We start from the raw sequence: 9,262 nt of genomic DNA on the forward strand, positions 1-9,262 counted from the left end.
GTAATGGCTTAAAAGGGCCACCACTTACGGGCTATTCATGCCCGTGCCACCTTTTGGGTGGCTTAATCTTCATCAATCAGCATACAAGAGGCATCAGCTTCAAGCTCAGCAAGCAACAATGTAGAACATAAAACAAGAGATGTTTTTTCTTATGGTTACCGTCGCCTGACGCCCCTTCTTCCTGCTTGTCACGAGTCATATTATATTTTTGTAACAGTAGAAGTATCCAAGATTTATTTTATTATTCTTAGAGAGAGGAAGAAGCCTATTTTTTAAATTATTTATGATTTAAGTCTCGGTGTGGAGGAGGCATTTGACCTGGCAGTCCCTGAGCCCACTTCCGTGCTCAGCAACCCTTTCCGCTACCGCCCACAGGATGGGTATGGGATGCACAATAAGTGAACTATACTAACTCAGCGCCAGTTTTTAGTATATGTTAAGTATAGCATATGTTAGACAATTTTTTAATTCACTAGGGAGTGAAATCCATAGACATGGGTTATTATATTAGCGTGGAGTGCTTGCACAGATTAAGTCTGACTAGGAATATCAAAGATATATTTATTTTAGTGTGGTGCTTATGGGTTGTATGATATCTATCAAGGAAGAGTTTCAAGATCAGGATTAACATTTTTGGGTAGAGTGATTGAAACATGCTGGTTTAAAATTATTTATTTATATGTAATATAGGTGTATATTATACACAGCAGATATATAAAGAATTATAAGTAAATTATCTGGAAATTATAAATGATCATAATAAGGTGTATAATTAATGTGAATAACAGCATCACTCAACAAAAATCTCTATAACAAAGTCTCTTCAGACAACACACATCCACTCTGTTTACGTTCCTTAACATGCTAAACATACACTCACTCCACACACATTCTCATGTAATATTTACATGTACAAAACCTGGTATCCACCGCTGCCCACTGGATGGGGCGGTGTGCAGGACAAACATATCAATTGTGACACTAGCTCTCCACATATGTCAGTTGCTTAATTTAGAAACTGTACTTGTGGTCGATCTCGAACCCATTGTTGATGTGACGACTTATACTGAATTTTGTAACTAGCTCACCAAGATTGTAACTTTAGCTTAGCTAAATGAATTGTGGGGTTCAGTCCCTGAGCCCATTATGTGCCTCTGTAACCCTTTCCACTACCGCCTACAGGATGGGTATGGGGTGCATAATAAATGAACTAAACTAAAAAAAAAAACTGGTTGCTAAATGCTAATGTTAATTATCCTTAACATTATAATAGCATTATAATAACATATATATATACAATAATAACATTATAATAGTATTAACGATAATAGCATTAATAACAAGCTAAAGTATTAACCTTAGTGTATTTAGGAGTTTAAACAGAGACGCTGTGTGTTGTCTGAGGACAGAGTTTGTTATAATTCTGGTGGCAGACTGTTAACCAACACCAGGGCTGCTTGGTGTTGGGTGATGGCGGGCTTGAGGTAATTGGCAGTGGTTGAACCCCATGCACAGATACCGTATGTTAGATAGAGATAGATTAGAGAGTAGTACAGTGAAAGGGGAGCAGAGTAGGGAACAATATCTGGTTTTAGAGAGTATACTAACTGTTTCTGAGACTTTTTTGGTTATGTGTTGTATGTGGGGTGCTAAAGTTAAGTCTCTTGTCTATGTATAGGCCAAGGCACTTTCCATCACTTTTAATGAAATGGAAATCTATCTATTATGGTCTACCTGAAGGGGAATTTGGTTTGTTGATTTACTTCCAAACAAAATGTAGTAGGTCTTTTTATGCTTAATGTGAGTTTGTTGGAGAGCTTGTATCCGTTCTCGTAACCTTGTAATGCCCGATAAGAACACTGCTGCTACCTCTGAAATGACGGAAGCCGCTATCACTAATGTAATAACCGCTGCTCTGTCGTTCTTGTAATATATTAACACTCGGTCCATCATACGACAGGAAGATGGTATGAGGTTACAAGATGACCTGAACAAACTGAAGGTATGGTCCAACAAATGGTTGCTAAAGTTCAACCTAAGTAAATGTAAGATAATGAAACTAGGCAGATGGAATAGTACGCCAGACACTGGATACCGAATTGGAGATGAAGTCCTTCATGAAACGGACAGAGTGAAAGATCTAGGAGTTGATATCACGCCAAACCTGTCTCCTGAAGCCCACATCAAAAGAATAACATATGCAGCGTATGCAAGACTAGCTAACATCAGAACAGGCTTTAGAAACCTGTGTAAGGAATCTTTCAGAACCTTATATACCACGTATGTAAGACCAATCCTGGAGTATGCGGCCCCAGAATGGAGCCAGTACCTTGTCAAGCACAAGACGAAGCTGGCAAATGTTTAGAGGTATGCTACTAGGCTAGTCCCAGAACTGAGATGCATGAGTTACGAGGAAAGGCTGAGTGAACTGCACCTCACGTCGCAGGAAGACAGAAGAGCTCGAGGAGACATGATCACCACATGCAAAATTCCCAGGGGGATTTGACAGGGTAGACAAGGATTTAACACGGGTGGTACACGCACAAGGCGACACAGGCTGAGTACCCAAAATGAGCCACAGGGACGTTAGAAAGAACTTTTTCAGTGTCAGAGTAGTTAACAGATGGAATGCGTTAGGCAGTGATGTGGTGGAGGCAGACTCCATACACAGTTTCAAATGTAGATTTGATAGAGCCCAGTAGGCTCAGGAATCAGTACACCAATTGATTGACAGTTGAGAGGCGGGCCCAAAGAGCCAGAGCTCAACCCCCGCAAGTACAATTAGGTGAGTACGAGGACCTAAATAATTACTCAATTTAGACTGAGATCTGCGTAGGCAACTTAAGGGAGTAGAGAGTGAGAGAGAGCGAGGGAGAGAGAAAACTAGGGAGAGAAAGCGAGCAAGAGGGAGAGAGTGAGAGACTTACCAAAAAAGAAATAAGGCTGCCAGCACCCTGTGTTACCGGACAGGGGGCCGGAGAGAGCTAGAGGACCGTAGGACTTGTAGATGGTATAATATCCTCCCAGAACAGGTGTAAGGAACAAAGAAATGGTAAAAGGATCCTGGCTTGTCACTCCAATACTCCTGAAACCACTCGGGGTGTACTACAGAATACACGGGAGCAAGACAGGACACTCTTAGTACTGACACACCTCACTGAGGGACTGAATGGGGAGGAGTACTGGATAATTAAGGGCACTAGGTCACTAGGGGGTCAAAGGGGACGGTAAGCCCAATATCACTAAGACAGGAACCATTAACACACACACCAGAATGACATTTGAAAATATGACTTTATTTAACACATAAAAAGACACTTCCTAACTATGTTCCCTAACAGAGGCAACGATAATTGAATGACAAGGTGCTGGGCACAAGAGAGCCGTACTTACTACTACCGGTTGTTCACACGTAACCTTGAGACGATGTTCTTCCCTAGAGCCCTCAAACACAGTTCCACTCTACACCCCTGTTCAGAGAACTACTACACCCCTGAGAACTATCAGAGAACAGTTCTCTGACTGTTCTGACCTTTTTATGTCAGCTCTCCTATCCAGCTGAACTTGAGGTCTTCGGCTTGCATTTGATGTGGAGAGGGTAATTCCTGTGGAGTATCATGACGGCATCGTATCTGACAACCTAGTGACCACGTCACCTTTGACCAGAGTTGACCTGTCCCCTGGTTAGCTCGCCAGACAGTCGTTATGCTGTTCATATTGTTTTATTATGTACTGTCCTCTTGTTACAAAATAACCGAGCGCAATACAGCCTAACCTAAACAAATACAACCTTGCATAACAATGTATACGGTTTTAACAAATAGAAAACGAGCTTTGTCGAATCGTCTCGTGGCTGAAGCGACCATACCTCGTTCTCAGTGCAGATGCAGGTGGTAGTGAATGAGTAGTCCCTGTGGTGTAGTGGTAAGACACTCGCCTGGCGTTTCGCATGCGCTTTGTCCTGGATTCGTATCCTGGCAGGGCAGGATTTACTGGGCGTTCAATCCTTAACTGTAGCCTCTGTTTACCCAACAGTAAAATGGGTACCTAGTTGTTAAACGATTTAGCTGGATCGTATTCAGGGGAACATAGTATTAAGGACCCGAAATGCTATGCGTGCTAGTGGCTGTACAAGAATGTAAGAACTCTTGTATATATAAATAAAAGGACGCAGTCTGTGGCGAAAAGAGGCCTTCGTCAGCACTCCCGGCTTTATCCCACTCCTCATAGTATGGTGAGACTTGATGACCTCTCTATGCTTGCAACTGGAATCCTCTTTGATAACAGTGGCACCAAGAAAGGGAAACACATCTCGCATTTTTCACCGATAGGATTATAAACCCACGGAACCGCTTACCCAGCGAAGCCGTAAATGTAAAAAAAACTTTTAATTCAAAATCAAACTGAATGAAGTCGTCAGAATAAATTGGAGGTACCTTTGACAAGTCGCTGGCTTCCTGTACTCGTCGATGCCACTAGAAATGATGGCCTTCAGGTAAATTAATACACATTGGTTTTTTATCTGTCGCATTTAATTTGTTTTCTCTGAAACACATGAGAAAAGAAAACGTAAAATTAAAGGGTAACTTCAAATATTTGGAGCTAATATCGCTATCAAAGTTATCTAATCAAATCAAATGTTTATTCAGGTAAAAAGTATATACATAGATGAGTTACAGACATGATGTTGGATAATGGATAATAATGACAACTAATGATTATGTCTTCTCACAGACATAATAACATATAATACAAACCACACTTATGTATTTGGGGCAATACACAGTATGAAACAGTGAATGAAGAACTAATCACCTTGTTTGGGGCCCTGACGGCTGAGTGGACAGCGCTTGGTGTTCGTAGTCTTACGGATCCGGGTTCGATCCCCGGCAGAGGCGGATACAAGTGGGCAGAATTTCTCTCAACCTGATCCTCCTGTTCACCTAGCAGTAAATAATAAAATAAAAATAATAAATAAATAAATGTTTATTCAGGTAAGGTACATACACACAAGAGATTTTTGCAAAAATTGCTAGGTTTATAGATAGAGCTGGTACATACAATGCCTAAAGCCACTATTACGCAAAGCGTTTCGGGCAGGACAAACATTGAAGACTAAAACGTAATACTAATTGAGTTTAAAGTATAAAATGTGTTGAGAACAAATAAAATTAAAAATAAGAAAGGGGAGAACATGGCTGAAAAAGCAGCACAAATATAATTAGGTCGACAAACAGCGGTGTTTAAAAAAAAAACATGGGTTGACAATACAGGGGTAAGGTAGGTTACAGGGAATTTATTAGGTAGTGCTTCGTTTTTATCTTAAATTGGTTGAGAGAGGCACAGTCTTTAACATGATTAGGAAGGTCATTCCACATTCTGGGTCCCTTGATTTGTAGAGCATTTCTAGTTTGATTAAGTCGTACTCTTGGAATATCAAAACTGTATTTGTTTCTGGTGTGGTGCTCATGGGTTCTGTTACAACCTACAATGAAGCTTTTGAGGTCAGGATTGGCATTACAGTTCAGCGTTTTATATATGTATAATACACATGAGAGAAGGTGCAGTGACTTAATGTCTAACATATTCAGAGATTTGAGTAGGGGTAGCGAGTGATGTCTGGGGCCAGAGTTGGATATTGTCCTAATAGCAGCTTTGTGTTGAGTAATTAGAGGACGTAAATGATTTTGGGTAGTAGAACCCCAAGCACAAATACCATAGTTGAGATATGGATAGATGAGGGAGTAATAGAGCGTCACCAGGGCAGGGCGGGATACATAATATCTGATCTTAGAAAGAATGCCAACAGTTTTTGAAACTTTTTTTGATATATTTAGAATGTGTCCCTGGAAATTCAGCTTGTGGTCAATGAGAACGCCAAGGAATTTGCCATCTATTTTGTTACAAATTTGGGTATTGTTTCTTCTGAGATTTATTTGATTAGAGGATTTATTGCCAAACAGAATATAGAAAGTTTTGTCAATGTTAAGGGTGAGTTTGTTGGCGGTTAGCCAAAGATGGACTTTATTTAGCTCAGTATTTACTGTGGCATTTAGAGCAAGGGAGTCAGGACTGGAGTAAATGAAGGTTGTGTCGTCAGCAAATAGAATTGGTTTGAGGTGATGGGAGGCATTTGGAAGGTCATTAATGTAGATGAGAAAGAGGAGAGGGCCAAGTATGCTGCCCTGAAGAACACCAATGTTGATGGGTAGGGTGGGAGAAATTGAATTATTCACAGAAACATACTGGAGCCTGTCAGTAAGGTAAGATTTGAGGTATTGTAGGGAGTGTCCTCTGACTCCATAATGATGTAATTTAATAAGAAGGTTTTGGTGGTTGACAGTGTCAAAAGCCTTACGCAGGTCCACAAATAACCCAACAGGAAACTCATTTTTATCAAGAGATGCATGAATCAAGTTAATCATACTAATAAGTGCATCGTTAGTGCTTTTTTGGGTCTGAAGCCATATTGACAAGAGCTAAGTATATTGTGTTTGGCTAGATAAGAGTAAAGCTGCTTGTAGATTAGTTTTTCAAATATTTTTGACAAGTTAGGCAGGATTGATATAGGTCTGTAGTTGTTAACATCTGTGAGATCACCACCTGTACCACCAAATAGATACCTGGGAGTTTGACAGATGCTATGGGTTGCTTCATGTGGATGTGTGTGTGTGCGAAAATTAGGATTAAGGATTTGCCAGAAACGTTATGCGTGCTAGTGGCTGTACAAGAATGTAAGAACTCTTGTATAACTAAATAAATAATTACATAAATAAATAACAAGTTTAATGTCCCTGAATTAAAAACAACTGGGCACTGCTGTCCCAGTTGACAGCAGTATTTACATAAATAAATAACAAACTTTAATATGATAAACTCTAAAATTAGAAATCGAACTGGGAAGCAGAATGGCTACAATAACTAACACAACAACAACAAGGACCTTCACATTCCTCTCCTGGAATGTGTACAGTGCGCGCGAGAGACTTGCTGATATTCTTATGTATGCAGGTTCTAATAATGTCGATGTAGTTTGCTTGCAAGAACCATATACATGTAACACCTTCACAAGATACCACCTAGACTCCCAGGGTACATATCTGTCTCGAACGCAGGACCTCATGAAGTAGGCCTACTTACATATGTTAAAAATGGTCTAGTTTGTAAACATATTTAAAATCACTAAAGTGAAGACATCTATTATCAGAAGTTTCAGATATCCACAGAGACTGGCTCCTTCTACTTCTGCAACATCTATGTGAGATGGGACAGAATGATTGAGACATCTCTTCCTTCAATCAATAGCATCTCTGAAACCATCATAATGGGTGACTTCAACGCAAGACACAATAGGTTAGTGGATGATAAAATATCAGAAATGGTTCGGTGTTTGTAAAATACCTCAGGAAAAACAAGATGACTTTGTTTTGTCTAAACCCATCTAATGTCACTCATCTCTCAGGTGGATGGCTTGATTTTGTAATAGGTCACAGTCTTCTAGACAATGCTGTCCACAGATCATTAGTGCCAGAGTTAATTAGTGATCACCAGGTCATAGTTAGGACATACACAATCAAAGATGTTAAATCACAACATTATGAAACGACAACAGTTAACATCCTTGACAATCTACAAACGCAAAATATACGATTTGGTATCAGTCGGATGCATTTACCAATGTCTATGCCCTATATGAGGATCTTGTTAATGAAGTAAACCAAATGTCAAATGGGTGAAACCTAAGGGGCCAATAACTAAGAACAGAGGAGTTTAGTTTAGTTAATTTATTATGCACCCCATACCCATCTTGTGGGCGGTAGTGGAAAGGGTTACAGAGGAAAATAATGGGCTCAGGGACTGAACCCCACAATTCATTTAGCTAAGCAAGTTACAATCTTCATGAGCTAGCTACAAAATTCAGTATAAGTCGTCACATCAACAATGGGTTCGAGATCGACCTCAAGTACAGTTTCTAAATTAAGGAACTGACATATGTGGAGAGCTAGTGTCACAATTGATATGTTTGTCCTGCACACCGCCCCCCATCCAGTGGGCAGCGGTGGATAGGTTACAATCACTCTTAGTTACTACCTACAGTTAGCAAACTGGGGATATTTGGCTAAAATTTCTGGTAGCAGATCATTTTGAAGGAAATATTGACACATCGTTGGTACATTGGTTATATAATTGTCTCTGAATTCACGTAACTTTTCGCACTCCATCACATAGTGACGGAGGGTGTGCGACTAATTTTGTTAACACAGTTTACATTTGGTCAGGTCTACATCGGCAGGTAATGAGAATTCCAAGAGATACTTGTAACCGAGTCTTAGCCGAGCAGTAGTAACATCTAGAAGTCTGCTGATTTTATTGGATGAACCATAGATGTGTGGCTCCTCTTGCATGATAGTATGATGATAGATGGAATTACTGGTATCGATTTCACTTTGCCTCAGATCTACAAGATCTTGTTGAAGTTCTCGGTGTACTGCTGCTCTCAGATTGCTCATTGACAATCCAAGGTTACACTTAACATCTCCTTTAAAGGCAGATTCTTTGGCTAACTTATCAGCTCTATCATGCATTTGGAGCCTAATATGAGATGGAGACCACATGAAATGAACTCTATTACCATCCTTAATAATTTTGTTGTATTTGTGTCTAGCTTCGGACACGAGCATGTTACAGTTATGTCTTAAAGAGTTGAGAGCAATTAAGGATGATAAGGAGTCACTTACAATTAATGTATCAAGTTTGGAGACTTGTACACATGTCAGTGCAAGGGGTCAAGGCAAATAGTTCGGTCTGAAGGGTAGAGGCCCAGTTGTTTATACGGACTCCCCACTCAAAGTACAAGCCATCGCCAGGACAGCAGTGGTTCTGTGACTCACGCCTGAAGTTCATGCATGATCAGGTACTACGTGTTGCTGAGCAATATAAAGCTCACAAGACAACTGAGTTACTCAGTGCATTTCTTCAAGCTAACCGCGCATTCAGGGAACTGAAACAACATGCACGTGGTTAATATTGGGAGCAATTCTTACAGGGCATCAGTCATGCAACATCCTCAGCCCAAATGCGCGCCAAAATTAAAAAGATCTCAAAATCTCCAAACCTCACACCCCTCAACTTGCTCATCACGCCCCAACAGCTTATGCTGACATGTTGCTGGAACAGTATGCAAGCACTGCTTGCATATCGAATCTGCCCCAAAATATACAACAACATCTTGCTAGCACTAATGTTAATAGGGGTTTTAATG

Source organism: Procambarus clarkii, chromosome 86 (genome assembly GCF_040958095.1).
Source record: "Procambarus clarkii isolate CNS0578487 chromosome 86, FALCON_Pclarkii_2.0, whole genome shotgun sequence".
NCBI lineage: Eukaryota > Metazoa > Arthropoda > Malacostraca > Decapoda > Cambaridae > Procambarus > Procambarus clarkii.